This window comes from Schistocerca cancellata, chromosome 1, assembly GCF_023864275.1.
Source record: "Schistocerca cancellata isolate TAMUIC-IGC-003103 chromosome 1, iqSchCanc2.1, whole genome shotgun sequence".
Taxonomy (NCBI): domain Eukaryota; kingdom Metazoa; phylum Arthropoda; class Insecta; order Orthoptera; family Acrididae; genus Schistocerca; species Schistocerca cancellata.
The window spans coordinates 113,540,169-113,566,269 of NC_064626.1; the positions used below are offsets into that span (position 1 = coordinate 113,540,169).

Here is a 26,101-nt window from a genome sequence, read left to right on the forward strand (position 1 = left end):
TATCGAAGTCCAGGCACCTACTTTCTGCTGGCAATTCTTATACCTGCCGTCTTAGGCTATTCCCTTTCTGAACTCCAAGTCCTGCACACAAGAGAGTTAAGTGACAATTCATATGGGTCATACTGTTTACCAACAAGTAATTTTAAAATAGCGTTTCCTCTCACAGCGCCATCACGCTTTGAAACACTTCCGCAGCTAACAGGTCGATTGATAATGGCCGTCGTTTCGTTTCAGGTTGTCAGTAAGTGCGTATTTTCATATCGTCGTCATACCTGTGATACCTGTAAGCACTCAGAAACGCCAACTTTCACAACTATTACACCTGTATGTGGTGAGAGTGATTTTGCCCCAGTGAGTAAAACGTGTACCTCTGGTGGGACTCGAACCCACAATCCCCGGTTTAGGAGACCGATGCCTTATCCATTAGGCCACAGAGGCTGACTGGCGTTAAGCTGGCGGGGTGCTCACTCAAATCAACACTTGCCAAGTGTACCCTTCCTGATGCGCTACTCTACGTGTGCAGAGAGTCAGGACGTCGCATGAGCCTTTCCTGTGTGCCTGTACATACTCAGACATATCGAAGTCCAGGCACCTACTTTCTGCTGGCAATTCTTATACCTGCCGTCTTAGGCTATTCCCTTTCTGAACTCCAAGTCCTGCACACAAGAGAGTTAAGTGACAATTCATATGGGTCATACTGTTTACCAACAAGTAATTTTAAAATAGCGTTTCCTCTCACAGCGCCATCACGCTTTGAAACACTTCCGCAGCTAACAGGTCGATTGATAATGGCCGTCGTTTCGTTTCAGGTTGTCAGTAAGTGCGTATTTTCATATCGTCGTCATACCTGTGATACCTGTAAGCACTCAGAAACGCCAACTTTCACAACTATTACACCTGTATGTGGTGAGAGTGATTCTGCCCCAGTGAGTAAAACGTGTACCTCTGGTGGGACTCGAACCCACAATCCCCGGTTTAGGAGACCGATGCCTTATCCATTAGGCCACAGAGGCTGACTGGCGTTAAGCTGGCGGGGTGCTCACTCAAATCAACACTTGCCAAGTGTACCCTTCCTGATGCGCTACTCTACGTGTGCAGAGAGTCAGGACGTCGCATGAGCCTTTCCTGTGTGCCTGTACATACTCAGACATATCGAAGTCCAGGCACCTACTTTCTGCTGGCAATTCTTATACCTGCCGTCTTAGGCTATTCCCTTTCTGAACTCCAAGTCCTGCACACAAGAGAGTTAAGTGACAATTCATATGGGTCATACTGTTTACCAACAAGTAATTTTAAAATAGCGTTTCCTCTCACAGCGCCATCACGCTTTGAAACACTTCCGCAGCTAACAGGTCGATTGATAATGGCCGTCGTTTCGTTTCAGGTTGTCAGTAAGTGCGTATTTTCATATCGTCGTCATACCTGTGATACCTGTAAGCACTCAGAAACGCCAACTTTCACAACTATTACACCTGTATGTGGTGAGAGTGATTTTGCCCCAGTGAGTAAAACGTGTACCTCTGGTGGGACTCGAACCCACAATCCCCGGTTTAGGAGACCGATGCCTTATCCATTAGGCCACAGAGGCTGACTGGCGTTAAGCTGGCGGGGTGCTCACTCAAATCAACACTTGCCAAGTGTACCCTTCCTGATGCGCTACTCTACGTGTGCAGAGAGTCAGGACGTCGCATGAGCCTTTCCTGTGTGCCTGTACATACTCAGACATATCGAAGTCCAGGCACCTACTTTCTGCTGGCAATTCTTATACCTGCCGTCTTAGGCTATTCCCTTTCTGAACTCCAAGTCCTGCACACAAGAGAGTTAAGTGACAATTCATATGGGTCATACTGTTTACCAACAAGTAATTTTAAAATAGCGTTTCCTCTCACAGCGCCATCACGCTTTGAAACACTTCCGCAGCTAACAGGTCGATTGATAATGGCCGTCGTTTCGTTTCAGGTTGTCAGTAAGTGCGTATTTTCATATCGTCGTCATACCTGTGATACCTGTAAGCACTCAGAAACGCCAACTTTCACAACTATTACACCTGTATGTGGTGAGAGTGATTTTGCCCCAGTGAGTAAAACGTGTACCTCTGGTGGGACTCGAACCCACAATCCCCGGTTTAGGAGACCGATGCCTTATCCATTAGGCCACAGAGGCTGACTGGCGTTAAGCTGGCGGGGTGCTCACTCAAATCAACACTTGCCAAGTGTACCCTTCCTGATGCGCTACTCTACGTGTGCAGAGAGTCAGGACGTCGCATGAGCCTTTCCTGTGTGCCTGTACATACTCAGACATATCGAAGTCCAGGCACCTACTTTCTGCTGGCAATTCTTATACCTGCCGTCTTAGGCTATTCCCTTTCTGAACTCCAAGTCCTGCACACAAGAGAGTTAAGTGACAATTCATATGGGTCATACTGTTTACCAACAAGTAATTTTAAAATAGCGTTTCCTCTCACAGCGCCATCACGCTTTGAAACACTTCCGCAGCTAACAGGTCGATTGATAATGGCCGTCGTTTCGTTTCAGGTTGTCAGTAAGTGCGTATTTTCATATCGTCGTCATACCTGTGATACCTGTAAGCACTCAGAAACGCCAACTTTCACAACTATTACACCTGTATGTGGTGAGAGTGATTCTGCCCCAGTGAGTAAAACGTGTACCTCTGGTGGGACTCGAACCCACAATCCCCGGTTTAGGAGACCGATGCCTTATCCATTAGGCCACAGAGGCTGACTGGCGTTAAGCTGGCGGGGTGCTCACTCAAATCAACACTTGCCAAGTGTACCCTTCCTGATGCGCTACTCTACGTGTGCAGAGAGTCAGGACGTCGCATGAGCCTTTCCTGTGTGCCTGTACATACTCAGACATATCGAAGTCCAGGCACCTACTTTCTGCTGGCAATTCTTATACCTGCCGTCTTAGGCTATTCCCTTTCTGAACTCCAAGTCCTGCACACAAGAGAGTTAAGTGACAATTCATATGGGTCATACTGTTTACCAACAAGTAATTTTAAAATAGCGTTTCCTCTCACAGCGCCATCACGCTTTGAAACACTTCCGCAGCTAACAGGTCGATTGATAATGGCCGTCGTTTCGTTTCAGGTTGTCAGTAAGTGCATATTTTCATATCGTCGTCATACCTGTGATACCTGTAAGCACTCAGAAACGCCAACTTTCACAACTATTACACCTGTATGTGGTGAGAGTGATTTTGCCCCAGTGAGTAAAACGTGTACCTCTGGTGGGACTCGAACCCACAATCCACGGTTTAGGAGACCGATGCCTTATCCATTAGGCCACAGAGGCTGACTGGCGTTAAGCTGGCGGGGTGCTCACTCAAATCAACACTTGCCAAGTGTACCCTTCCTGATGCGCTACTCTACGTGTGCAGAGAGTCAGGACGTCGCATGAGCCTTTCCTGTGTGCCTGTACATACTCAGACATATCGAAGTCCAGGCACCTACTTTCTGCTGGCAATTCTTATACCTGCCGTCTTAGGCTATTCCCTTTCTGAACTCCAAGTCCTGCACACAAGAGAGTTAAGTGACAATTCATATGGGTCATACTGTTTACCAACAAGTAATTTTAAAATAGCGTTTCCTCTCACAGCGCCATCACGCTTTGAAACACTTCCGCAGCTAACAGGTCGATTGATAATGGCCGTCGTTTCGTTTCAGGTTGTCAGTAAGTGCGTATTTTCATATCGTCGTCATACCTGTGATACCTGTAAGCACTCAGAAACGCCAACTTTCACAACTATTACACCTGTATGTGGTGAGAGTGATTCTGCCCCAGTGAGTAAAACGTGTACCTCTGGTGGGACTCGAACCCACAATCCCCGGTTTAGGAGACCGATGCCTTATCCATTAGGCCACAGAGGCTGACTGGCGTTAAGCTGGCGGGGTGCTCACTCAAATCAACACTTGCCAAGTGTACCCTTCCTGATGCGCTACTCTACGTGTGCAGAGAGTCAGGACGTCGCATGAGCCTTTCCTGTGTGCCTGTACATACTCAGACATATCGAAGTCCAGGCACCTACTTTCTGCTGGCAATTCTTATACCTGCCGTCTTAGGCTATTCCCTTTCTGAACTCCAAGTCCTGCACACAAGAGAGTTAAGTGACAATTCATATGGGTCATACTGTTTACCAACAAGTAATTTTAAAATAGCGTTTCCTCTCACAGCGCCATCACGCTTTGAAACACTTCCGCAGCTAACAGGTCGATTGATAATGGCCGTCGTTTCGTTTCAGGTTGTCAGTAAGTGCGTATTTTCATATCGTCGTCATACCTGTGATACCTGTAAGCACTCAGAAACGCCAACTTTCACAACTATTACACCTGTATGTGGTGAGAGTGATTCTGCCCCAGTGAGTAAAACGTGTACCTCTGGTGGGACTCGAACCCACAATCCCCGGTTTAGGAGACCGATGCCTTATCCATTAGGCCACAGAGGCTGACTGGCGTTAAGCTGGCGGGGTGCTCACTCAAATCAACACTTGCCAAGTGTACCCTTCCTGATGCGCTACTCTACGTGTGCAGAGAGTCAGGACGTCGCATGAGCCTTTCCTGTGTGCCTGTACATACTCAGACATATCGAAGTCCAGGCACCTACTTTCTGCTGGCAATTCTTATACCTGCCGTCTTAGGCTATTCCCTTTCTGAACTCCAAGTCCTGCACACAAGAGAGTTAAGTGACAATTCATATGGGTCATACTGTTTACCAACAAGTAATTTTAAAATAGCGTTTCCTCTCACAGCGCCATCACGCTTTGAAACACTTCCGCAGCTAACAGGTCGATTGATAATGGCCGTCGTTTCGTTTCAGGTTGTCAGTAAGTGCGTATTTTCATATCGTCGTCATACCTGTGATACCTGTAAGCACTCAGAAACGCCAACTTTCACAACTATTACACCTGTATGTGGTGAGAGTGATTTTGCCCCAGTGAGTAAAACGTGTACCTCTGGTGGGACTCGAACCCACAATCCCCGGTTTAGGAGACCGATGCCTTATCCATTAGGCCACAGAGGCTGACTGGCGTTAAGCTGGCGGGGTGCTCACTCAAATCAACACTTGCCAAGTGTACCCTTCCTGATGCGCTACTCTACGTGTGCAGAGAGTCAGGACGTCGCATGAGCCTTTCCTGTGTGCCTGTACATACTCAGACATATCGAAGTCCAGGCACCTACTTTCTGCTGGCAATTCTTATACCTGCCGTCTTAGGCTATTCCCTTTCTGAACTCCAAGTCCTGCACACAAGAGAGTTAAGTGACAATTCATATGGGTCATACTGTTTACCAACAAGTAATTTTAAAATAGCGTTTCCTCTCACAGCGCCATCACGCTTTGAAACACTTCCGCAGCTAACAGGTCGATTGATAATGGCCGTCGTTTCGTTTCAGGTTGTCAGTAAGTGCGTATTTTCATATCGTCGTCATACCTGTGATACCTGTAAGCACTCAGAAACGCCAACTTTCACAACTATTACACCTGTATGTGGTGAGAGTGATTTTGCCCCAGTGAGTAAAACGTGTACCTCTGGTGGGACTCGAACCCACAATCCCCGGTTTAGGAGACCGATGCCTTATCCATTAGGCCACAGAGGCTGACTGGCGTTAAGCTGGCGGGGTGCTCACTCAAATCAACACTTGCCAAGTGTACCCTTCCTGATGCGCTACTCTACGTGTGCAGAGAGTCAGGACGTCGCATGAGCCTTTCCTGTGTGCCTGTACATACTCAGACATATCGAAGTCCAGGCACCTACTTTCTGCTGGCAATTCTTATACCTGCCGTCTTAGGCTATTCCCTTTCTGAACTCCAAGTCCTGCACACAAGAGAGTTAAGTGACAATTCATATGGGTCATACTGTTTACCAACAAGTAATTTTAAAATAGCGTTTCCTCTCACAGCGCCATCACGCTTTGAAACACTTCCGCAGCTAACAGGTCGATTGATAATGGCCGTCGTTTCGTTTCAGGTTGTCAGTAAGTGCGTATTTTCATATCGTCGTCATACCTGTGATACCTGTAAGCACTCAGAAACGCCAACTTTCACAACTATTACACCTGTATGTGGTGAGAGTGATTCTGCCCCAGTGAGTAAAACGTGTACCTCTGGTGGGACTCGAACCCACAATCCCCGGTTTAGGAGACCGATGCCTTATCCATTAGGCCACAGAGGCTGACTGGCGTTAAGCTGGCGGGGTGCTCACTCAAATCAACACTTGCCAAGTGTACCCTTCCTGATGCGCTACTCTACGTGTGCAGAGAGTCAGGACGTCGCATGAGCCTTTCCTGTGTGCCTGTACATACTCAGACATATCGAAGTCCAGGCACCTACTTTCTGCTGGCAATTCTTATACCTGCCGTCTTAGGCTATTCCCTTTCTGAACTCCAAGTCCTGCACACAAGAGAGTTAAGTGACAATTCATATGGGTCATACTGTTTACCAACAAGTAATTTTAAAATAGCGTTTCCTCTCACAGCGCCATCACGCTTTGAAACACTTCCGCAGCTAACAGGTCGATTGATAATGGCCGTCGTTTCGTTTCAGGTTGTCAGTAAGTGCGTATTTTCATATCGTCGTCATACCTGTGATACCTGTAAGCACTCAGAAACGCCAACTTTCACAACTATTACACCTGTATGTGGTGAGAGTGATTTTGCCCCAGTGAGTAAAACGTGTACCTCTGGTGGGACTCGAACCCACAATCCCCGGTTTAGGAGACCGATGCCTTATCCATTAGGCCACAGAGGCTGACTGGCGTTAAGCTGGCGGGGTGCTCACTCAAATCAACACTTGCCAAGTGTACCCTTCCTGATGCGCTACTCTACGTGTGCAGAGAGTCAGGACGTCGCATGAGCCTTTCCTGTGTGCCTGTACATACTCAGACATATCGAAGTCCAGGCACCTACTTTCTGCTGGCAATTCTTATACCTGCCGTCTTAGGCTATTCCCTTTCTGAACTCCAAGTCCTGCACACAAGAGAGTTAAGTGACAATTCATATGGGTCATACTGTTTACCAACAAGTAATTTTAAAATAGCGTTTCCTCTCACAGCGCCATCACGCTTTGAAACACTTCCGCAGCTAACAGGTCGATTGATAATGGCCGTCGTTTCGTTTCAGGTTGTCAGTAAGTGCGTATTTTCATATCGTCGTCATACCTGTGATACCTGTAAGCACTCAGAAACGCCAACTTTCACAACTATTACACCTGTATGTGGTGAGAGTGATTCTGCCCCAGTGAGTAAAACGTGTACCTCTGGTGGGACTCGAACCCACAATCCCCGGTTTAGGAGACCGATGCCTTATCCATTAGGCCACAGAGGCTGACTGGCGTTAAGCTGGCGGGGTGCTCACTCAAATCAACACTTGCCAAGTGTACCCTTCCTGATGCGCTACTCTACGTGTGCAGAGAGTCAGGACGTCGCATGAGCCTTTCCTGTGTGCCTGTACATACTCAGACATATCGAAGTCCAGGCACCTACTTTCTGCTGGCAATTCTTATACCTGCCGTCTTAGGCTATTCCCTTTCTGAACTCCAAGTCCTGCACACAAGAGAGTTAAGTGACAATTCATATGGGTCATACTGTTTACCAACAAGTAATTTTAAAATAGCGTTTCCTCTCACAGCGCCATCACGCTTTGAAACACTTCCGCAGCTAACAGGTCGATTGATAATGGCCGTCGTTTCGTTTCAGGTTGTCAGTAAGTGCGTATTTTCATATCGTCGTCATACCTGTGATACCTGTAAGCACTCAGAAACGCCAACTTTCACAACTATTACACCTGTATGTGGTGAGAGTGATTTTGCCCCAGTGAGTAAAACGTGTACCTCTGGTGGGACTCGAACCCACAATCCCCGGTTTAGAAGACCGATGCCTTATCCATTAGGCCACAGAGGCTGACTGGCGTTAAGCTGGCGGGGTGCTCACTCAAATCAACACTTGCCAAGTGTACCCTTCCTGATGCGCTACTCTACGTGTGCAGAGAGTCAGGACGTCGCATGAGCCTTTCCTGTGTGCCTGTACATACTCAGACATATCGAAGTCCAGGCACCTACTTTCTGCTGGCAATTCTTATACCTGCCGTCTTAGGCTATTCCCTTTCTGAACTCCAAGTCCTGCACACAAGAGAGTTAAGTGACAATTCATATGGGTCATACTGTTTACCAACAAGTAATTTTAAAATAGCGTTTCCTCTCACAGCGCCATCACGCTTTGAAACACTTCCGCAGCTAACAGGTCGATTGATAATGGCCGTCGTTTCGTTTCAGGTTGTCAGTAAGTGCGTATTTTCATATCGTCGTCATACCTGTGATACCTGTAAGCACTCAGAAACGCCAACTTTCACAACTATTACACCTGTATGTGGTGAGAGTGATTCTGCCCCAGTGAGTAAAACGTGTACCTCTGGTGGGACTCGAACCCACAATCCCCGGTTTAGGAGACCGATGCCTTATCCATTAGGCCACAGAGGCTGACTGGCGTTAAGCTGGCGGGGTGCTCACTCAAATCAACACTTGCCAAGTGTACCCTTCCTGATGCGCTACTCTACGTGTGCAGAGAGTCAGGACGTCGCATGAGCCTTTCCTGTGTGCCTGTACATACTCAGACATATCGAAGTCCAGGCACCTACTTTCTGCTGGCAATTCTTATACCTGCCGTCTTAGGCTATTCCCTTTCTGAACTCCAAGTCCTGCACACAAGAGAGTTAAGTGACAATTCATATGGGTCATACTGTTTACCAACAAGTAATTTTAAAATAGCGTTTCCTCTCACAGCGCCATCACGCTTTGAAACACTTCCGCAGCTAACAGGTCGATTGATAATGGCCGTCGTTTCGTTTCAGGTTGTCAGTAAGTGCGTATTTTCATATCGTCGTCATACCTGTGATACCTGTAAGCACTCAGAAACGCCAACTTTCACAACTATTACACCTGTATGTGGTGAGAGTGATTTTGCCCCAGTGAGTAAAACGTGTACCTCTGGTGGGACTCGAACCCACAATCCCCGGTTTAGGAGACCGATGCCTTATCCATTAGGCCACAGAGGCTGACTGGCGTTAAGCTGGCGGGGTGCTCACTCAAATCAACACTTGCCAAGTGTACCCTTCCTGATGCGCTACTCTACGTGTGCAGAGAGTCAGGACGTCGCATGAGCCTTTCCTGTGTGCCTGTACATACTCAGACATATCGAAGTCCAGGCACCTACTTTCTGCTGGCAATTCTTATACCTGCCGTCTTAGGCTATTCCCTTTCTGAACTCCAAGTCCTGCACACAAGAGAGTTAAGTGACAATTCATATGGGTCATACTGTTTACCAACAAGTAATTTTAAAATAGCGTTTCCTCTCACAGCGCCATCACGCTTTGAAACACTTCCGCAGCTAACAGGTCGATTGATAATGGCCGTCGTTTCGTTTCAGGTTGTCAGTAAGTGCGTATTTTCATATCGTCGTCATACCTGTGATACCTGTAAGCACTCAGAAACGCCAACTTTCACAACTATTACACCTGTATGTGGTGAGAGTGATTCTGCCCCAGTGAGTAAAACGTGTACCTCTGGTGGGACTCGAACCCACAATCCCCGGTTTAGGAGACCGATGCCTTATCCATTAGGCCACAGAGGCTGACTGGCGTTAAGCTGGCGGGGTGCTCACTCAAATCAACACTTGCCAAGTGTACCCTTCCTGATGCGCTACTCTACGTGTGCAGAGAGTCAGGACGTCGCATGAGCCTTTCCTGTGTGCCTGTACATACTCAGACATATCGAAGTCCAGGCACCTACTTTCTGCTGGCAATTCTTATACCTGCCGTCTTAGGCTATTCCCTTTCTGAACTCCAAGTCCTGCACACAAGAGAGTTAAGTGACAATTCATATGGGTCATACTGTTTACCAACAAGTAATTTTAAAATAGCGTTTCCTCTCACAGCGCCATCACGCTTTGAAACACTTCCGCAGCTAACAGGTCGATTGATAATGGCCGTCGTTTCGTTTCAGGTTGTCAGTAAGTGCGTATTTTCATATCGTCGTCATACCTGTGATACCTGTAAGCACTCAGAAACGCCAACTTTCACAACTATTACACCTGTATGTGGTGAGAGTGATTTTGCCCCAGTGAGTAAAACGTGTACCTCTGGTGGGACTCGAACCCACAATCCCCGGTTTAGGAGACCGATGCCTTATCCATTAGGCCACAGAGGCTGACTGGCGTTAAGCTGGCGGGGTGCTCACTCAAATCAACACTTGCCAAGTGTACCCTTCCTGATGCGCTACTCTACGTGTGCAGAGAGTCAGGACGTCGCATGAGCCTTTCCTGTGTGCCTGTACATACTCAGACATATCGAAGTCCAGGCACCTACTTTCTGCTGGCAATTCTTATACCTGCCGTCTTAGGCTATTCCCTTTCTGAACTCCAAGTCCTGCACACAAGAGCGTTAAGTGACAATTCATATGGGTCATACTGTTTACCAACAAGTAATTTTAAAATAGCGTTTCCTCTCACAGCGCCATCACGCTTTGAAACACTTCCGCAGCTAACAGGTCGATTGATAATGGCCGTCGTTTCGTTTCAGGTTGTCAGTAAGTGCGTATTTTCATATCGTCGTCATACCTGTGATACCTGTAAGCACTCAGAAACGCCAACTTTCACAACTATTACACCTGTATGTGGTGAGAGTGATTTTGCCCCAGTGAGTAAAACGTGTACCTCTGGTGGGACTCGAACCCACAATCCCCGGTTTAGGAGACCGATGCCTTATCCATTAGGCCACAGAGGCTGACTGGCGTTAAGCTGGCGGGGTGCTCACTCAAATCAACACTTGCCAAGTGTACCCTTCCTGATGCGCTACTCTACGTGTGCAGAGAGTCAGGACGTCGCATGAGCCTTTCCTGTGTGCCTGTACATACTCAGACATATCGAAGTCCAGGCACCTACTTTCTGCTGGCAATTCTTATACCTGCCGTCTTAGGCTATTCCCTTTCTGAACTCCAAGTCCTGCACACAAGAGAGTTAAGTGACAATTCATATGGGTCATACTGTTTACCAACAAGTAATTTTAAAATAGCGTTCCCTCTCACAGCGCCATCACGCTTTGAAACACTTCCGCAGCTAACAGGTCGATTGATAATGGCCGTCGTTTCGTTTCAGGTTGTCAGTAAGTGCGTATTTTCATATCGTCGTCATACCTGTGATACCTGTAAGCACTCAGAAACGCCAACTTTCACAACTATTACACCTGTATGTGGTGAGAGTGATTCTGCCCCAGTGAGTAAAACGTGTACCTCTGGTGGGACTCGAACCCACAATCCCCGGTTTAGGAGACCGATGCCTTATCCATTAGGCCACAGAGGCTGACTGGCGTTAAGCTGGCGGGGTGCTCACTCAAATCAACACTTGCCAAGTGTACCCTTCCTGATGCGCTACTCTACGTGTGCAGAGAGTCAGGACGTCGCATGAGCCTTTCCTGTGTGCCTGTACATACTCAGACATATCGAAGTCCAGGCACCTACTTTCTGCTGGCAATTCTTATACCTGCCGTCTTAGGCTATTCCCTTTCTGAACTCCAAGTCCTGCACACAAGAGAGTTAAGTGACAATTCATATGGGTCATACTGTTTACCAACAAGTAATTTTAAAATAGCGTTTCCTCTCACAGCGCCATCACGCTTTGAAACACTTCCGCAGCTAACAGGTCGATTGATAATGGCCGTCGTTTCGTTTCAGGTTGTCAGTAAGTGCGTATTTTCATATCGTCGTCATACCTGTGATACCTGTAAGCACTCAGAAACGCCAACTTTCACAACTATTACACCTGTATGTGGTGAGAGTGATTTTGCCCCAGTGAGTAAAACGTGTACCTCTGGTGGGACTCGAACCCACAATCCCCGGTTTAGGAGACCGATGCCTTATCCATTAGGCCACAGAGGCTGACTGGCGTTAAGCTGGCGGGGTGCTCACTCAAATCAACACTTGCCAAGTGTACCCTTCCTGATGCGCTACTCTACGTGTGCAGAGAGTCAGGACGTCGCATGAGCCTTTCCTGTGTGCCTGTACATACTCAGACATATCGAAGTCCAGGCACCTACTTTCTGCTGGCAATTCTTATACCTGCCGTCTTAGGCTATTCCCTTTCTGAACTCCAAGTCCTGCACACAAGAGAGTTAAGTGACAATTCATATGGGTCATACTGTTTACCAACAAGTAATTTTAAAATAGCGTTTCCTCTCACAGCGCCATCACGCTTTGAAACACTTCCGCAGCTAACAGGTCGATTGATAATGGCCGTCGTTTCGTTTCAGGTTGTCAGTAAGTGCGTATTTTCATATCGTCGTCATACCTGTGATACCTGTAAGCACTCAGAAACGCCAACTTTCACAACTATTACACCTGTATGTGGTGAGAGTGATTTTGCCCCAGTGAGTAAAACGTGTACCTCTGGTGGGACTCGAACCCACAATCCCCGGTTTAGGAGACCGATGCCTTATCCATTAGGCCACAGAGGCTGACAGACGTTAAGCTGGCGGGGTGCTCACTCAAATCAACACTTGCCAAGTGTACCCTTCCTGATGCGCTACTCTACGTGTGCAGAGAGTCAGGACGTCGCATGAGCCTTTCCTGTGTGCCTGTACATACTCAGACATATCGAAGTCCAGGCACCTACTTTCTGCTGGCAATTCTTATACCTGCCGTCTTAGGCTATTCCCTTTCTGAACTCCAAGTCCTGCACACAAGAGAGTTAAGTGACAATTCATATGGGTCATACTGTTTACCAACAAGTAATTTTAAAATAGCGTTTCCTCTCACAGCGCCATCACGCTTTGAAACACTTCCGCAGCTAACAGGTCGATTGATAATGGCCGTCGTTTCGTTTCAGGTTGTCAGTAAGTGCGTATTTTCATATCGTCGTCATACCTGTGATACCTGTAAGCACTCAGAAACGCCAACTTTCACAACTATTACACCTGTATGTGGTGAGAGTGATTCTGCCCCAGTGAGTAAAACGTGTACCTCTGGTGGGACTCGAACCCACAATCCCCGGTTTAGGAGACCGATGCCTTATCCATTAGGCCACAGAGGCTGACTGGCGTTAAGCTGGCGGGGTGCTCACTCAAATCAACACTTGCCAAGTGTACCCTTCCTGATGCGCTACTCTACGTGTGCAGAGAGTCAGGACGTCGCATGAGCCTTTCCTGTGTGCCTGTACATACTCAGACATATCGAAGTCCAGGCACCTACTTTCTGCTGGCAATTCTTATACCTGCCGTCTTAGGCTATTCCCTTTCTGAACTCCAAGTCCTGCACACAAGAGAGTTAAGTGACAATTCATATGGGTCATACTGTTTACCAACAAGTAATTTTAAAATAGCGTTTCCTCTCACAGCGCCATCACGCTTTGAAACACTTCCGCAGCTAACAGGTCGATTGATAATGGCCGTCGTTTCGTTTCAGGTTGTCAGTAAGTGCGTATTTTCATATCGTCGTCATACCTGTGATACCTGTAAGCACTCAGAAACGCCAACTTTCACAACTATTACACCTGTATGTGGTGAGAGTGATTTTGCCCCAGTGAGTAAAACGTGTACCTCTGGTGGGACTCGAACCCACAATCCCCGGTTTAGGAGACCGATGCCTTATCCATTAGGCCACAGAGGCTGACTGGCGTTAAGCTGGCGGGGTGCTCACTCAAATCAACACTTGCCAAGTGTACCCTTCCTGATGCGCTACTCTACGTGTGCAGAGAGTCAGGACGTCGCATGAGCCTTTCCTGTGTGCCTGTACATACTCAGACATATCGAAGTCCAGGCACCTACTTTCTGCTGGCAATTCTTATACCTGCCGTCTTAGGCTATTCCCTTTCTGAACTCCAAGTCCTGCACACAAGAGAGTTAAGTGACAATTCATATGGGTCATACTGTTTACCAACAAGTAATTTTAAAATAGCGTTTCCTCTCACAGCGCCATCACGCTTTGAAACACTTCCGCAGCTAACAGGTCGATTGATAATGGCCGTCGTTTCGTTTCAGGTTGTCAGTAAGTGCGTATTTTCATATCGTCGTCATACCTGTGATACCTGTAAGCACTCAGAAACGCCAACTTTCACAACTATTACACCTGTATGTGGTGAGAGTGATTTTGCCCCAGTGAGTAAAACGTGTACCTCTGGTGGGACTCGAACCCACAATCCCCGGTTTAGGAGACCGATGCCTTATCCATTAGGCCACAGAGGCTGACTGGCGTTAAGCTGGCGGGGTGCTCACTCAAATCAACACTTGCCAAGTGTACCCTTCCTGATGCGCTACTCTACGTGTGCAGAGAGTCAGGACGTCGCATGAGCCTTTCCTGTGTGCCTGTACATACTCAGACATATCGAAGTCCAGGCACCTACTTTCTGCTGGCAATTCTTATACCTGCCGTCTTAGGCTATTCCCTTTCTGAACTCCAAGTCCTGCACACAAGAGAGTTAAGTGACAATTCATATGGGTCATACTGTTTACCAACAAGTAATTTTAAAATAGCGTTTCCTCTCACAGCGCCATCACGCTTTGAAACACTTCCGCAGCTAACAGGTCGATTGATAATGGCCGTCGTTTCGTTTCAGGTTGTCAGTAAGTGCGTATTTTCATATCGTCGTCATACCTGTGATACCTGTAAGCACTCAGAAACGCCAACTTTCACAACTATTACACCTGTATGTGGTGAGAGTGATTTTGCCCCAGTGAGTAAAACGTGTACCTCTGGTGGGACTCGAACCCACAATCCCCGGTTTAGGAGACCGATGCCTTATCCATTAGGCCACAGAGGCTGACTGGCGTTAAGCTGGCGGGGTGCTCACTCAAATCAACACTTGCCAAGTGTACCCTTCCTGATGCGCTACTCTACGTGTGCAGAGAGTCAGGACGTCGCATGAGCCTTTCCTGTGTGCCTGTACATACTCAGACATATCGAAGTCCAGGCACCTACTTTCTGCTGGCAATTCTTATACCTGCCGTCTTAGGCTATTCCCTTTCTGAACTCCAAGTCCTGCACACAAGAGAGTTAAGTGACAATTCATATGGGTCATACTGTTTACCAACAAGTAATTTTAAAATAGCGTTTCCTCTCACAGCGCCATCACGCTTTGAAACACTTCCGCAGCTAACAGGTCGATTGATAATGGCCGTCGTTTCGTTTCAGGTTGTCAGTAAGTGCGTATTTTCATATCGTCGTCATACCTGTGATACCTGTAAGCACTCAGAAACGCCAACTTTCACAACTATTACACCTGTATGTGGTGAGAGTGATTCTGCCCCAGTGAGTAAAACGTGTACCTCTGGTGGGACTCGAACCCACAATCCCCGGTTTAGGAGACCGATGCCTTATCCATTAGGCCACAGAGGCTGACTGGCGTTAAGCTGGCGGGGTGCTCACTCAAATCAACACTTGCCAAGTGTACCCTTCCTGATGCGCTACTCTACGTGTGCAGAGAGTCAGGACGTCGCATGAGCCTTTCCTGTGTGCCTGTACATACTCAGACATATCGAAGTCCAGGCACCTACTTTCTGCTGGCAATTCTTATACCTGCCGTCTTAGGCTATTCCCTTTCTGAACTCCAAGTCCTGCACACAAGAGAGTTAAGTGACAATTCATATGGGTCATACTGTTTACCAACAAGTAATTTTAAAATAGCGTTTCCTCTCACAGCGCCATCACGCTTTGAAACACTTCCGCAGCTAACAGGTCGATTGATAATGGCCGTCGTTTCGTTTCAGGTTGTCAGTAAGTGCGTATTTTCATATCGTCGTCATACCTGTGATACCTGTAAGCACTCAGAAACGCCAACTTTCACAACTATTACACCTGTATGTGGTGAGAGTGATTTTGCCCCAGTGAGTAAAACGTGTACCTCTGGTGGGACTCGAACCCACAATCCCCGGTTTAGGAGACCGATGCCTTATCCATTAGGCCACAGAGGCTGACTGGCGTTAAGCTGGCGGGGTGCTCACTCAAATCAACACTTGCCAAGTGTACCCTTCCTGATGCGCTACTCTACGTGTGCAGAGAGTCAGGACGTCGCATGAGCCTTTCCTGTGTGCCTGTACATACTCAGACATATCGAAGTCCAGGCACCTACTTTCTGCTGGCAATTCTTATACCTGCCGTCTTAGGCTATTCCCTTTCTGAACTCCAAGTCCTGCACACAAGAGAGTTAAGTGACAATTCATATGGGTCATACTGTTTACCAACAAGTAATTTTAAAATAGCGTTTCCTCTCACAGCGCCATCACGCTTTGAAACACTTCCGCAGCTAACAGGTCGATTGATAATGGCCGTCGTTTCGTTTCAGGTTGTCAGTAAGTGCGTTTTTTCATATCGTCGTCATACCTGTGATACCTGTAAGCACTCAGAAACGCCAACTTTCACAACTATTACACCTGTATGTGGTGAGAGTGATTTTGCCCCAGTGAGTAAAACGTGTACCTCTGGTGGGACTCGAACCCACAATCCCCGGTTTAGGAGACCGATGCCTTATCCATTAGGCCACAGAGGCTGACTGGCGTTAAGCTGGCGGGGTGCTCACTCAAATCAACACTTGCCAAGTGTACCCTTCCTGATGCGCTACTCTACGTGTGCAGAGAGTCAGGACGTCGCATGAGCCTTTCCTGTGTGCCTGTACATACTCAGACATATCGAAGTCCAGGCACCTACTTTCTGCTGGCAATTCTTATACCTGCCGTCTTAGGCTATTCCCTTTCTGAACTCCAAGTCCTGCACACAAGAGAGTTAAGTGACAATTCATATGGGTCATACTGTTTACCAACAAGTAATTTTAAAATAGCGTTTCCTCTCACAGCGCCATCACGCTTTGAAACACTTCCGCAGCTAACAGGTCGATTGATAATGGCCGTCGTTTCGTTTCAGGTTGTCAGTAAGTGCGTATTTTCATATCGTCGTCATACCTGTGATACCTGTAAGCACTCAGAAACGCCAACTTTCACAACTATGACACCTGTATGTGGTGAGAGTGATTTTGCCCCAGTGAGTAAAACGTGTACCTCTGGTGGGACTCGAACCCACAATCCCCGGTTTAGGAGACCGATGCCTTATCCATTAGGCCACAGAGGCTGACTGGCGTTAAGCTGGCGGGGTGCTCACTCAAATCAACACTTGCCAAGTGTACCCTTCCTGATGCGCTACTCTACGTGTGCAGAGAGTCAGGACGTCGCATGAGCCTTTCCTGTGTGCCTGTACATACTCAGACATATCGAAGTCCAGGCACCTACTTTCTGCTGGCAATTCTTATACCTGCCGTCTTAGGCTATTCCCTTTCTGAACTCCAAGTCCTGCACACAAGAGAGTTAAGTGACAATTCATATGGGTCATACTGTTTACCAACAAGTAATTTTAAAATAGCGTTTCCTCTCACAGCGCCATCACGCTTTGAAACACTTCCGCAGCTAACAGGTCGATTGATAATGGCCGTCGTTTCGTTTCAGGTTGTCAGTAAGTGCGTATTTTCATATCGTCGTCATACCTGTGATACCTGTAAGCACTCAGAAACGCCAACTTTCACAACTATTACACCTGTATGTGGTGAGAGTGATTTTGCCCCAGTGAGTAAAACGTGTACCTCTGGTGGGACTCGAACCCACAATCCCCAGTTTAGGAGACCGATGCCTTATCCATTAGGCCACAGAGGCTGACTGGCGTTAAGCTGGCGGGGTGCTCACTCAAATCAACACTTGCCAAGTGTACCCTTCCTGATGCGCTACTCTACGTGTGCAGAGAGTCAGGACGTCGCATGAGCCTTTCCTGTGTGCCTGTACATACTCAGACATATCGAAGTCCAGGCACCTACTTTCTGCTGGCAATTCTTATACCTGCCGTCTTAGGCTATTCCCTTTCTGAACTCCAAGTCCTGCACACAAGAGAGTTAAGTGACAATTCATATGGGTCATACTGTTTACCAACAAGTAATTTTAAAATAGCGTTTCCTCTCACAGCGCCATCACGCTTTGAAACACTTCCGCAGCTAACAGGTCGATTGATAATGGCCGTCGTTTCGTTTCAGGTTGTCAGTAAGTGCGTATTTTCATATCGTCGTCATACCTGTGATACCTGTAAGCACTCAGAAACGCCAACTTTCACAACTATTACACCTGTATGTGGTGAGAGTGATTCTGCCCCAGTGAGTAAAACGTGTACCTCTGGTGGGACTCGAACCCACAATCCCCGGTTTAGGAGACCGATGCCTTATCCATTAGGCCACAGAGGCTGACTGGCGTTAAGCTGGCGGGGTGCTCACTCAAATCAACACTTGCCAAGTGTACCCTTCCTGATGCGCTACTCTACGTGTGCAGAGAGTCAGGACGTCGCATGAGCCTTTCCTGTGTGCCTGTACATACTCAGACATATCGAAGTCCAGGCACCTACTTTCTGCTGGCAATTCTTATACCTGCCGTCTTAGGCTATTCCCTTTCTGAACTCCAAGTCCTGCACACAAGAGAGTTAAGTGACAATTCATATGGGTCATACTGTTTACCAACAAGTAATTTTAAAATAGCGATTCCTCTCACAGCGCCATCACGCTTTGAAACACTTCCGCAGCTAACAGGTCGATTGATAATGGCCGTCGTTTCGTTTCAGGTTGTCAGTAAGTGCGTTTTTTCATATCGTCGTCATACCTGTGATACCTGTAAGCACTCAGAAACGCCAACTTTCACAACTATTACACCTGTATGTGGTGAGAGTGATTTTGCCCCAGTGAGTAAAACGTGTACCTCTGGTGGGACTCGAACCCACAATCCCCGGTTTAGGAGACCGATGCCTTATCCATTAGGCCACAGAGGCTGACTGGCGTTAAGCTGGCGGGGTGCTCACTCAAATCAACACTTGCCAAGTGTACCCTTCCTGATGCGCTACTCTACGTGTGCAGAGAGTCAGGACGTCGCATGAGCCTTTCCTGTGTGCCTGTACATACTCAGACATATCGAAGTCCAGGCACCTACTTTCTGCTGGCAATTCTTATACCTGCCGTCTTAGGCTATTCCCTTTCTGAACTCCAAGTCCTGCACACAAGAGAGTTAAGTGACAATTCATATGGGTCATACTGTTTACCAACAAGTAATTTTAAAATAGCGTTTCCTCTCACAGCGCCATCACGCTTTGAAACACTTCCGCAGCTAACAGGTCGATTGATAATGGCCGTCGTTTCGTTTCAGGTTGTCAGTAAGTGCGTATTTTCATATCGTCGTCATACCTGTGATACCTGTAAGCACTCAGAAACGCCAACTTTCACAACTATTACACCTGTATGTGGTGAGAGTGATTTTGCCCCAGTGAGTAAAACGTGTACCTCTGGTGGGACTCGAACCCACAATCCCCGGTTTAGGAGACCGATGCCTTATCCATTAGGCCACAGAGGCTGACTGGCGTTAAGCTGGCGGGGTGCTCACTCAAATCAACACTTGCCAAGTGTACCCTTCCTGATGCGCTACTCTACGTGTGCAGAGAGTCAGGACGTCGCATGAGCCTTTCCTGTGTGCCTGTACATACTCAGACATATCGAAGTCCAGGCACCTACTTTCTGCTGGCAATTCTTATACCTGCCGTCTTAGGCTATTCCCTTTCTGAACTCCAAGTCCTGCACACAAGAGAGTTAAGTGACAATTCATATGGGTCATACTGTTTACCAACAAGTAATTTTAAAATAGCGTTTCCTCTCACAGCGCCATCACGCTTTGAAACACTTCCGCAGCTAACAGGTCGATTGATAATGGCCGTCGTTTCGTTTCAGGTTGTCAGTAAGTGCGTATTTTCATATCGTCGTCATACCTGTGATACCTGTAAGCACTCAGAAACGCCAACTTTCACAACTATTACACCTGTATGTGGTGAGAGTGATTTTGCCCCAGTGAGTAAAACGTGTACCTCTGGTGGGACTCGAACCCACAATCCCCGGTTTAGGAGACCGATGCCTTATCCATTAGGCCACAGAGGCTGACTGGCGTTAAGCTGGCGGGGTGCTCACTCAAATCAACACTTGCCAAGTGTACCCTTCCTGATGCGCTACTCTACGTGTGCAGAGAGTCAGGACGTCGCATGAGCCTTTCCTGTGTGCCTGTACATACTCAGACATATCGAAGTCCAGGCACCTACTTTCTGCTGGCAATTCTTATACCTGCCGTCTTAGGCTATTCCCTTTCTGAACTCCAAGTCCTGCACACAAGAGAGTTAAGTGACAATTCATATGGGTCATACTGTTTACCAACAAGTAATTTTAAAATAGCGTTTCCTCTCACAGCGCCATCACGCTTTGAAACACTTCCGCAGCTAACAGGTCGATTGATAATGGCCGTCGTTTCGTTTCAGGTTGTCAGTAAGTGCGTATTTTCATATCGTCGTCATACCTGTGATACCTGTAAGCACTCAGAAACGCCAACTTTCACAACTATTACACCTGTATGTGGTGAGAGTGATTTTGCCCCAGTGAGTAAAACGTGTACCTCTGGTGGGACTCGAACCCACAATCCCCGGTTTAGGAGACCGATGCCTTATCCATTAGGCCACAGAGGCTGACTGGCGTTAAGCTGGCGGGGTGCTCACTCAAATCAACACTTGCCAAGTGTACCCTTCCTGATGCGCTACTCTACGTGTGCAGAGAGTCAGGACGTCGCATGAGCCTTTCCTGTGTGCCTGTACATACTCAGACATATCGAAGTCCAGGCACCTACTTTCTGCTGGCAATTCTTATACCTGCCGTCTTAGGCTATTCCCTTTCTGAACTCCAAGTCCTGCACACAAGAGAGTTAAGTGACAATTCATATGGGTCATACTGTTTACCAACAAGTAATTTTAAAATAGCGTTTCCTCTCACAGCGCCATCACGCTTTGAAACACTTCCGCAGCTAACAGGTCGATTGATAATGGCCGTCGTTTCGTTTCAGGTTGTCAGTAAGTGCGTATTTTCATATCGTCGTCATACCTGTGATACCTGTAAGCACTCAGAAACGCCAACTTTCACAACTATTACACCTGTATGTGGTGAGAGTGATTCTGCCCCAGTGAGTAAAACGTGTACCTCTGGTGGGACTCGAACCCACAATCCCCGGTTTAGGAGACCGATGCCTTATCCATTAGGCCACAGAGGCTGACTGGCGTTAAGCTGGCGGGGTGCTCACTCAAATCAACACTTGCCAAGTGTACCCTTCCTGATGCGCTACTCTACGTGTGCAGAGAGTCAGGACGTCGCATGAGCCTTTCCTGTGTGCCTGTACATACTCAGACATATCGAAGTCCAGGCACCTACTTTCTGCTGGCAATTCTTATACCTGCCGTCTTAGGCTATTCCCTTTCTGAACTCCAAGTCCTGCACACAAGAGAGTTAAGTGACAATTCATATGGGTCATACTGTTTACCAACAAGTAATTTTAAAATAGCGTTTCCTCTCACAGCGCCATCACGCTTTGAAACACTTCCGCAGCTAACAGGTCGATTGATAATGGCCGTCGTTTCGTTTCAGGTTGTCAGTAAGTGCGTATTTTCATATCGTCGTCATACCTGTGATACCTGTAAGCACTCAGAAACGCCAACTTTCACAACTATTACACCTGTATGTGGTGAGAGTGATTTTGCCCCAGTGAGTAAAACGTGTACCTCTGGTGGGACTCGAACCCACAATCCCCGGTTTAGGAGACCGATGCCTTATCCATTAGGCCACAGAGGCTGACTGGCGTTAAGCTGGCGGGGTGCTCACTCAAATCAACACTTGCCAAGTGTACCCTTCCTGATGCGCTACTCTACGTGTGCAGAGAGTCAGGACGTCGCATGAGCCTTTCCTGTGTGCCTGTACATACTCAGACATATCGAAGTCCAGGCACCTACTTTCTGCTGGCAATTCTTATACCTGCCGTCTTAGGCTATTCCCTTTCTGAACTCCAAGTCCTGCACACAAGAGAGTTAAGTGACAATTCATATGGGTCATACTGTTTACCAACAAGTAATTTTAAAATAGCGTTTCCTCTCACAGCGCCATCACGCTTTGAAACACTTCCGCAGCTAACAGGTCGATTGATAATGGCCGTCGTTTCGTTTCAGGTTGTCAGTAAGTGCGTATTTTCATATCGTCGTCATACCTGTGATACCTGTAAGCACTCAGAAACGCCAACTTTCACAACTATTACACCTGTATGTGGTGAGAGTGATTCTGCCCCAGTGAGTAAAACGTGTACCTCTGGTGGGACTCGAACCCACAATCCCCGGTTTAGGAGACCGATGCCTTATCCATTAGGCCACAGAGGCTGACTGGCGTTAAGCTGGCGGGGTGCTCACTCAAATCAACACTTGCCAAGTGTACCCTTCCTGATGCGCTACTCTACGTGTGCAGAGAGTCAGGACGTCGCATGAGCCTTTCCTGTGTGCCTGTACATACTCAGACATATCGAAGTCCAGGCACCTACTTTCTGCTGGCAATTCTTATACCTGCCGTCTTAGGCTATTCCCTTTCTGAACTCCAAGTCCTGCACACAAGAGAGTTAAGTGACAATTCATATGGGTCATACTGTTTACCAACAAGTAATTTTAAAATAGCGTTTCCTCTCACAGCGCCATCACGCTTTGAAACACTTCCGCAGCTAACAGGTCGATTGATAATGGCCGTCGTTTCGTTTCAGGTTGTCAGTAAGTGCGTTTTTTCATATCGTCGTCATACCTGTGATACCTGTAAGCACTCAGAAACGCCAACTTTCACAACTATTACACCTGTATGTGGTGAGAGTGATTTTGCCCCAGTGAGTAAAACGTGTACCTCTGGTGGGACTCGAACCCACAATCCCCGGTTTAGGAGACCGATGCCTTATCCATTAGGCCACAGAGGCTGACTGGCGTTAAGCTGGCGGGGTGCTCACTCAAATCAACACTTGCCAAGTGTACCCTTCCTGATGCGCTACTCTACGTGTGCAGAGAGTCAGGACGTCGCATGAGCCTTTCCTGTGTGCCTGTACATACTCAGACATATCGAAGTCCAGGCACCTACTTTCTGCTGGCAATTCTTATACCTGCCGTCTTAGGCTATTCCCTTTCTGAACTCCAAGTCCTGCACACAAGAGAGTTAAGTGACAATTCATATGGGTCATACTGTTTACCAACAAGTAATTTTAAAATAGCGTTTCCTCTCACAGCGCCATCACGCTTTGAAACACTTCCGCAGCTAACAGGTCGATTGATAATGGCCGTCGTTTCGTTTCAGGTTGTCAGTAAGTGCGTATTTTCATATCGTCGTCATACCTGTGATACCTGTAAGCACTCAGAAACGCCAACTTTCACAACTATTACACCTGTATGTGGTGAGAGTGATTTTGCCCCAGTGAGTAAAACGTGTACCTCTGGTGGGACTCGAACCCACAATCCCCGGTTTAGGAGACCGATGCCTTATCCATTAGGCCACAGAGGCTGACTGGCGTTAAGCTGGCGGGGTGCTCACTCAAATCAACACTTGCCAAGTGTACCCTTCCTGATGCGCTACTCTACGTGTGCAGAGAGTCAGGACGTCGCATGAGCCTTTCCTGTGTGCCTGTACATACTCAGACATATCGAAGTCCAGGCACCTACTTTCTGCTGGCAATTCTTATACCTGCCGTCTTAGGCTATTCCCTTTCTGAACTCCAAGTCCTGCACACAAGAGAGTTAAGTGACAATTCATATGGGTCATACTGTTTACCAACAAGTAATTTTAAAATAGCGTTTCCTCTCACAGCGCCATCACGCTTTGAAACACTTCCGCAGCTAACAGGTCGATTGATAATGGCCGTCGTTTCGTTTCAGGTTGTCAGTAAGTGCGTATTTTCATATCGTCGTCATACCTGTGATACCTGTAAGCACTCAGAAACGCCAACTTTCACAACTATTACACCTGTATGTGGTGAGAGTGATTTTGCCCCAGTGAGTAAAACGTGTACCTCTGGTGGGACTCGAACCCACAATCCCCGGTTTAGGAGACCGATGCCTTATCCATTAGGCCACAGAGGCTGACTGGCGTTAAGCTGGCGGGGTGCTCACTCAAATCAACACTTGCCAAGTGTACCCTTCCTGATGCGCTACTCTACGTGTGCAGAGAGTCAGGACGTCGCATGAGCCTTTCCTGTGTGCCTGTACATACTCAGACATATCGAAGTCCAGGCACCTACTTTCTGCTGGCAATTCTTATACCTGCCGTCTTAGGCTATTCCCTTTCTGAACTCCAAGTCCTGCACACAAGAGAGTTAAGTGACAATTCATATGGGTCATACTGTTTACCAACAAGTAATTTTAAAATAGCGTTTCCTCTCACAGCGCCATCACGCTTTGAAACACTTCCGCAGCTAACAGGTCGATTGATAATGGCCGTCGTTTCGTTTCAGGTTGTCAGTAAGTGCGTATTTTCATATCGTCGTCATACCTGTGATACCTGTAAGCACTCAGAAACGCCAACTTTCACAACTATTACACCTGTATGTGGTGAGAGTGATTCTGCCCCAGTGAGTAAAACGTGTACCTCTGGTGGGACTCGAACCCACAATCCCCGGTTTAGGAGACCGATGCCTTATCCATTAGGCCACAGAGGCTGACTGGCGTTAAGCTGGCGGGGTGCTCACTCAAATCAACACTTGCCAAGTGTACCCTTCCTGATGCGCTACTCTACGTGTGCAGAGAGTCAGGACGTCGCATGAGCCTTTCCTGTGTGCCTGTACATACTCAGACATATCGAAGTCCAGGCACCTACTTTCTGCTGGCAATTCTTATACCTGCCGTCTTAGGCTATTCCCTTTCTGAACTCCAAGTCCTGCACACAAGAGAGTTAAGTGACAATTCATATGGGTCATACTGTTTACCAACAAGTAATTTTAAAATAGCGTTTCCTCTCACAGCGCCATCACGCTTTGAAACACTTCCGCAGCTAACAGGTCGATTGATAATGGCCGTCGTTTCGTTTCAGGTTGTCAGTAAGTGCGTTTTTTCATATCGTCGTCATACCTGTGATACCTGTAAGCACTCAGAAACGCCAACTTTCACAACTATTACACCTGTATGTGGTGAGAGTGATTTTGCCCCAGTGAGTAAAACGTGTACCTCTGGTGGGACTCGAACCCACAATCCCCGGTTTAGGAGACCGATGCCTTATCCATTAGGCCACAGAGGCTGACTGGCGTTAAGCTGGCGGGGTGCTCACTCAAATCAACACTTGCCAAGTGTACCCTTCCTGATGCGCTACTCTACGTGTGCAGAGAGTCAGGACGTCGCATGAGCCTTTCCTGTGTGCCTGTACATACTCAGACATATCGAAGTCCAGGCACCTACTTTCTGCTGGCAATTCTTATACCTGCCGTCTTAGGCTATTCCCTTTCTGAACTCCAAGTCCTGCACACAAGAGAGTTAAGTGACAATTCATATGGGTCATACTGTTTACCAACAAGTAATTTTAAAATAGCGTTTCCTCTCACAGCGCCATCACGCTTTGAAACACTTCCGCAGCTAACAGGTCGATTGATAATGGCCGTCGTTTCGTTTCAGGTTGTCAGTAAGTGCGTATTTTCATATCGTCGTCATACCTGTGATACCTGTAAGCACTCAGAAACGCCAACTTTCACAACTATTACACCTGTATGTGGTGAGAGTGATTCTGCCCCAGTGAGTAAAACGTGTACCTCTGGTGGGACTCGAACCCACAATCCCCGGTTTAGGAGACCGATGCCTTATCCATTAGGCCACAGAGGCTGACTGGCGTTAAGCTGGCGGGGTGCTCACTCAAATCAACACTTGCCAAGTGTACCCTTCCTGATGCGCTACTCTACGTGTGCAGAGAGTCAGGACGTCGCATGAGCCTTTCCTGTGTGCCTGTACATACTCAGACATATCGAAGTCCAGGCACCTACTTTCTGCTGGCAATTCTTATACCTGCCGTCTTAGGCTATTCCCTTTCTGAACTCCAAGTCCTGCACACAAGAGAGTTAAGTGACAATTCATATGGGTCATACTGTTTACCAACAAGTAATTTTAAAATAGCGTTTCCTCTCACAGCGCCATCACGCTTTGAAACACTTCCGCAGCTAACAGGTCGATTGATAATGGCCGTCGTTT

The 26,101-nt window shown here is 47.5% G+C and overlaps 45 non-coding genes across 45 annotated transcripts; all 45 read right to left on the reverse strand.

Annotated features, from left to right (window-relative positions):
* Positions 1-365: 365 nt before the first annotated feature.
* Trnar-ccu (transfer RNA arginine (anticodon CCU)) lies at positions 366-438 on the reverse strand. Its single transcript has one exon. It is a non-coding gene; the product is annotated as a tRNA-Arg (tRNA).
* A 502-nt stretch (positions 439-940) lies between these two features.
* On the reverse strand, positions 941-1,013 carry Trnar-ccu (transfer RNA arginine (anticodon CCU)). Its single transcript has one exon. It is a non-coding gene; the product is annotated as a tRNA-Arg (tRNA).
* Positions 1,014-1,515: 502 nt separating this feature from the next.
* Trnar-ccu (transfer RNA arginine (anticodon CCU)) lies at positions 1,516-1,588 on the reverse strand. The gene has a single exon. It is a non-coding gene; the product is annotated as a tRNA-Arg (tRNA).
* A 502-nt stretch (positions 1,589-2,090) lies between these two features.
* Trnar-ccu (transfer RNA arginine (anticodon CCU)) lies at positions 2,091-2,163 on the reverse strand. The gene has a single exon. It is a non-coding gene; the product is annotated as a tRNA-Arg (tRNA).
* Positions 2,164-2,665: 502 nt separating this feature from the next.
* On the reverse strand, positions 2,666-2,738 carry Trnar-ccu (transfer RNA arginine (anticodon CCU)). The gene has a single exon. It is a non-coding gene; the product is annotated as a tRNA-Arg (tRNA).
* Positions 2,739-3,240: 502 nt separating this feature from the next.
* On the reverse strand, positions 3,241-3,313 carry Trnar-ccu (transfer RNA arginine (anticodon CCU)). The gene has a single exon. It is a non-coding gene; the product is annotated as a tRNA-Arg (tRNA).
* A 502-nt stretch (positions 3,314-3,815) lies between these two features.
* Positions 3,816-3,888, reverse strand: Trnar-ccu (transfer RNA arginine (anticodon CCU)). The gene has a single exon. It is a non-coding gene; the product is annotated as a tRNA-Arg (tRNA).
* Positions 3,889-4,390: 502 nt separating this feature from the next.
* On the reverse strand, positions 4,391-4,463 carry Trnar-ccu (transfer RNA arginine (anticodon CCU)). The gene has a single exon. It is a non-coding gene; the product is annotated as a tRNA-Arg (tRNA).
* Positions 4,464-4,965: 502 nt separating this feature from the next.
* Positions 4,966-5,038, reverse strand: Trnar-ccu (transfer RNA arginine (anticodon CCU)). Its single transcript has one exon. It is a non-coding gene; the product is annotated as a tRNA-Arg (tRNA).
* A 502-nt stretch (positions 5,039-5,540) lies between these two features.
* Positions 5,541-5,613, reverse strand: Trnar-ccu (transfer RNA arginine (anticodon CCU)). The gene has a single exon. It is a non-coding gene; the product is annotated as a tRNA-Arg (tRNA).
* A 502-nt stretch (positions 5,614-6,115) lies between these two features.
* Positions 6,116-6,188, reverse strand: Trnar-ccu (transfer RNA arginine (anticodon CCU)). The gene has a single exon. It is a non-coding gene; the product is annotated as a tRNA-Arg (tRNA).
* A 502-nt stretch (positions 6,189-6,690) lies between these two features.
* Positions 6,691-6,763, reverse strand: Trnar-ccu (transfer RNA arginine (anticodon CCU)). Its single transcript has one exon. It is a non-coding gene; the product is annotated as a tRNA-Arg (tRNA).
* Positions 6,764-7,265: 502 nt separating this feature from the next.
* Positions 7,266-7,338, reverse strand: Trnar-ccu (transfer RNA arginine (anticodon CCU)). The gene has a single exon. It is a non-coding gene; the product is annotated as a tRNA-Arg (tRNA).
* Positions 7,339-7,840: 502 nt separating this feature from the next.
* On the reverse strand, positions 7,841-7,913 carry Trnar-ucu (transfer RNA arginine (anticodon UCU)). The gene has a single exon. It is a non-coding gene; the product is annotated as a tRNA-Arg (tRNA).
* Positions 7,914-8,415: 502 nt separating this feature from the next.
* Positions 8,416-8,488, reverse strand: Trnar-ccu (transfer RNA arginine (anticodon CCU)). The gene has a single exon. It is a non-coding gene; the product is annotated as a tRNA-Arg (tRNA).
* Positions 8,489-8,990: 502 nt separating this feature from the next.
* Trnar-ccu (transfer RNA arginine (anticodon CCU)) lies at positions 8,991-9,063 on the reverse strand. The gene has a single exon. It is a non-coding gene; the product is annotated as a tRNA-Arg (tRNA).
* Positions 9,064-9,565: 502 nt separating this feature from the next.
* Positions 9,566-9,638, reverse strand: Trnar-ccu (transfer RNA arginine (anticodon CCU)). The gene has a single exon. It is a non-coding gene; the product is annotated as a tRNA-Arg (tRNA).
* A 502-nt stretch (positions 9,639-10,140) lies between these two features.
* Trnar-ccu (transfer RNA arginine (anticodon CCU)) lies at positions 10,141-10,213 on the reverse strand. The gene has a single exon. It is a non-coding gene; the product is annotated as a tRNA-Arg (tRNA).
* Positions 10,214-10,715: 502 nt separating this feature from the next.
* Positions 10,716-10,788, reverse strand: Trnar-ccu (transfer RNA arginine (anticodon CCU)). Its single transcript has one exon. It is a non-coding gene; the product is annotated as a tRNA-Arg (tRNA).
* A 502-nt stretch (positions 10,789-11,290) lies between these two features.
* On the reverse strand, positions 11,291-11,363 carry Trnar-ccu (transfer RNA arginine (anticodon CCU)). The gene has a single exon. It is a non-coding gene; the product is annotated as a tRNA-Arg (tRNA).
* Positions 11,364-11,865: 502 nt separating this feature from the next.
* Positions 11,866-11,938, reverse strand: Trnar-ccu (transfer RNA arginine (anticodon CCU)). The gene has a single exon. It is a non-coding gene; the product is annotated as a tRNA-Arg (tRNA).
* A 502-nt stretch (positions 11,939-12,440) lies between these two features.
* On the reverse strand, positions 12,441-12,513 carry Trnar-ccu (transfer RNA arginine (anticodon CCU)). Its single transcript has one exon. It is a non-coding gene; the product is annotated as a tRNA-Arg (tRNA).
* Positions 12,514-13,015: 502 nt separating this feature from the next.
* On the reverse strand, positions 13,016-13,088 carry Trnar-ccu (transfer RNA arginine (anticodon CCU)). The gene has a single exon. It is a non-coding gene; the product is annotated as a tRNA-Arg (tRNA).
* A 502-nt stretch (positions 13,089-13,590) lies between these two features.
* Positions 13,591-13,663, reverse strand: Trnar-ccu (transfer RNA arginine (anticodon CCU)). Its single transcript has one exon. It is a non-coding gene; the product is annotated as a tRNA-Arg (tRNA).
* Positions 13,664-14,165: 502 nt separating this feature from the next.
* On the reverse strand, positions 14,166-14,238 carry Trnar-ccu (transfer RNA arginine (anticodon CCU)). The gene has a single exon. It is a non-coding gene; the product is annotated as a tRNA-Arg (tRNA).
* Positions 14,239-14,740: 502 nt separating this feature from the next.
* Positions 14,741-14,813, reverse strand: Trnar-ccu (transfer RNA arginine (anticodon CCU)). Its single transcript has one exon. It is a non-coding gene; the product is annotated as a tRNA-Arg (tRNA).
* A 502-nt stretch (positions 14,814-15,315) lies between these two features.
* Positions 15,316-15,388, reverse strand: Trnar-ccu (transfer RNA arginine (anticodon CCU)). Its single transcript has one exon. It is a non-coding gene; the product is annotated as a tRNA-Arg (tRNA).
* A 502-nt stretch (positions 15,389-15,890) lies between these two features.
* Positions 15,891-15,963, reverse strand: Trnar-ccu (transfer RNA arginine (anticodon CCU)). The gene has a single exon. It is a non-coding gene; the product is annotated as a tRNA-Arg (tRNA).
* A 502-nt stretch (positions 15,964-16,465) lies between these two features.
* On the reverse strand, positions 16,466-16,538 carry Trnar-ccu (transfer RNA arginine (anticodon CCU)). Its single transcript has one exon. It is a non-coding gene; the product is annotated as a tRNA-Arg (tRNA).
* Positions 16,539-17,040: 502 nt separating this feature from the next.
* On the reverse strand, positions 17,041-17,113 carry Trnar-ccu (transfer RNA arginine (anticodon CCU)). The gene has a single exon. It is a non-coding gene; the product is annotated as a tRNA-Arg (tRNA).
* Positions 17,114-17,615: 502 nt separating this feature from the next.
* Positions 17,616-17,688, reverse strand: Trnar-ccu (transfer RNA arginine (anticodon CCU)). Its single transcript has one exon. It is a non-coding gene; the product is annotated as a tRNA-Arg (tRNA).
* Positions 17,689-18,190: 502 nt separating this feature from the next.
* Trnar-ccu (transfer RNA arginine (anticodon CCU)) lies at positions 18,191-18,263 on the reverse strand. The gene has a single exon. It is a non-coding gene; the product is annotated as a tRNA-Arg (tRNA).
* A 502-nt stretch (positions 18,264-18,765) lies between these two features.
* On the reverse strand, positions 18,766-18,838 carry Trnar-ccu (transfer RNA arginine (anticodon CCU)). The gene has a single exon. It is a non-coding gene; the product is annotated as a tRNA-Arg (tRNA).
* Positions 18,839-19,340: 502 nt separating this feature from the next.
* Trnar-ccu (transfer RNA arginine (anticodon CCU)) lies at positions 19,341-19,413 on the reverse strand. The gene has a single exon. It is a non-coding gene; the product is annotated as a tRNA-Arg (tRNA).
* A 502-nt stretch (positions 19,414-19,915) lies between these two features.
* On the reverse strand, positions 19,916-19,988 carry Trnar-ccu (transfer RNA arginine (anticodon CCU)). The gene has a single exon. It is a non-coding gene; the product is annotated as a tRNA-Arg (tRNA).
* Positions 19,989-20,490: 502 nt separating this feature from the next.
* Trnar-ccu (transfer RNA arginine (anticodon CCU)) lies at positions 20,491-20,563 on the reverse strand. The gene has a single exon. It is a non-coding gene; the product is annotated as a tRNA-Arg (tRNA).
* A 502-nt stretch (positions 20,564-21,065) lies between these two features.
* Trnar-ccu (transfer RNA arginine (anticodon CCU)) lies at positions 21,066-21,138 on the reverse strand. Its single transcript has one exon. It is a non-coding gene; the product is annotated as a tRNA-Arg (tRNA).
* Positions 21,139-21,640: 502 nt separating this feature from the next.
* Positions 21,641-21,713, reverse strand: Trnar-ccu (transfer RNA arginine (anticodon CCU)). The gene has a single exon. It is a non-coding gene; the product is annotated as a tRNA-Arg (tRNA).
* A 502-nt stretch (positions 21,714-22,215) lies between these two features.
* Trnar-ccu (transfer RNA arginine (anticodon CCU)) lies at positions 22,216-22,288 on the reverse strand. The gene has a single exon. It is a non-coding gene; the product is annotated as a tRNA-Arg (tRNA).
* A 502-nt stretch (positions 22,289-22,790) lies between these two features.
* On the reverse strand, positions 22,791-22,863 carry Trnar-ccu (transfer RNA arginine (anticodon CCU)). Its single transcript has one exon. It is a non-coding gene; the product is annotated as a tRNA-Arg (tRNA).
* Positions 22,864-23,365: 502 nt separating this feature from the next.
* Trnar-ccu (transfer RNA arginine (anticodon CCU)) lies at positions 23,366-23,438 on the reverse strand. The gene has a single exon. It is a non-coding gene; the product is annotated as a tRNA-Arg (tRNA).
* A 502-nt stretch (positions 23,439-23,940) lies between these two features.
* Positions 23,941-24,013, reverse strand: Trnar-ccu (transfer RNA arginine (anticodon CCU)). Its single transcript has one exon. It is a non-coding gene; the product is annotated as a tRNA-Arg (tRNA).
* Positions 24,014-24,515: 502 nt separating this feature from the next.
* Trnar-ccu (transfer RNA arginine (anticodon CCU)) lies at positions 24,516-24,588 on the reverse strand. The gene has a single exon. It is a non-coding gene; the product is annotated as a tRNA-Arg (tRNA).
* A 502-nt stretch (positions 24,589-25,090) lies between these two features.
* Positions 25,091-25,163, reverse strand: Trnar-ccu (transfer RNA arginine (anticodon CCU)). Its single transcript has one exon. It is a non-coding gene; the product is annotated as a tRNA-Arg (tRNA).
* A 502-nt stretch (positions 25,164-25,665) lies between these two features.
* Trnar-ccu (transfer RNA arginine (anticodon CCU)) lies at positions 25,666-25,738 on the reverse strand. The gene has a single exon. It is a non-coding gene; the product is annotated as a tRNA-Arg (tRNA).
* Positions 25,739-26,101: the final 363 nt, after the last annotated feature.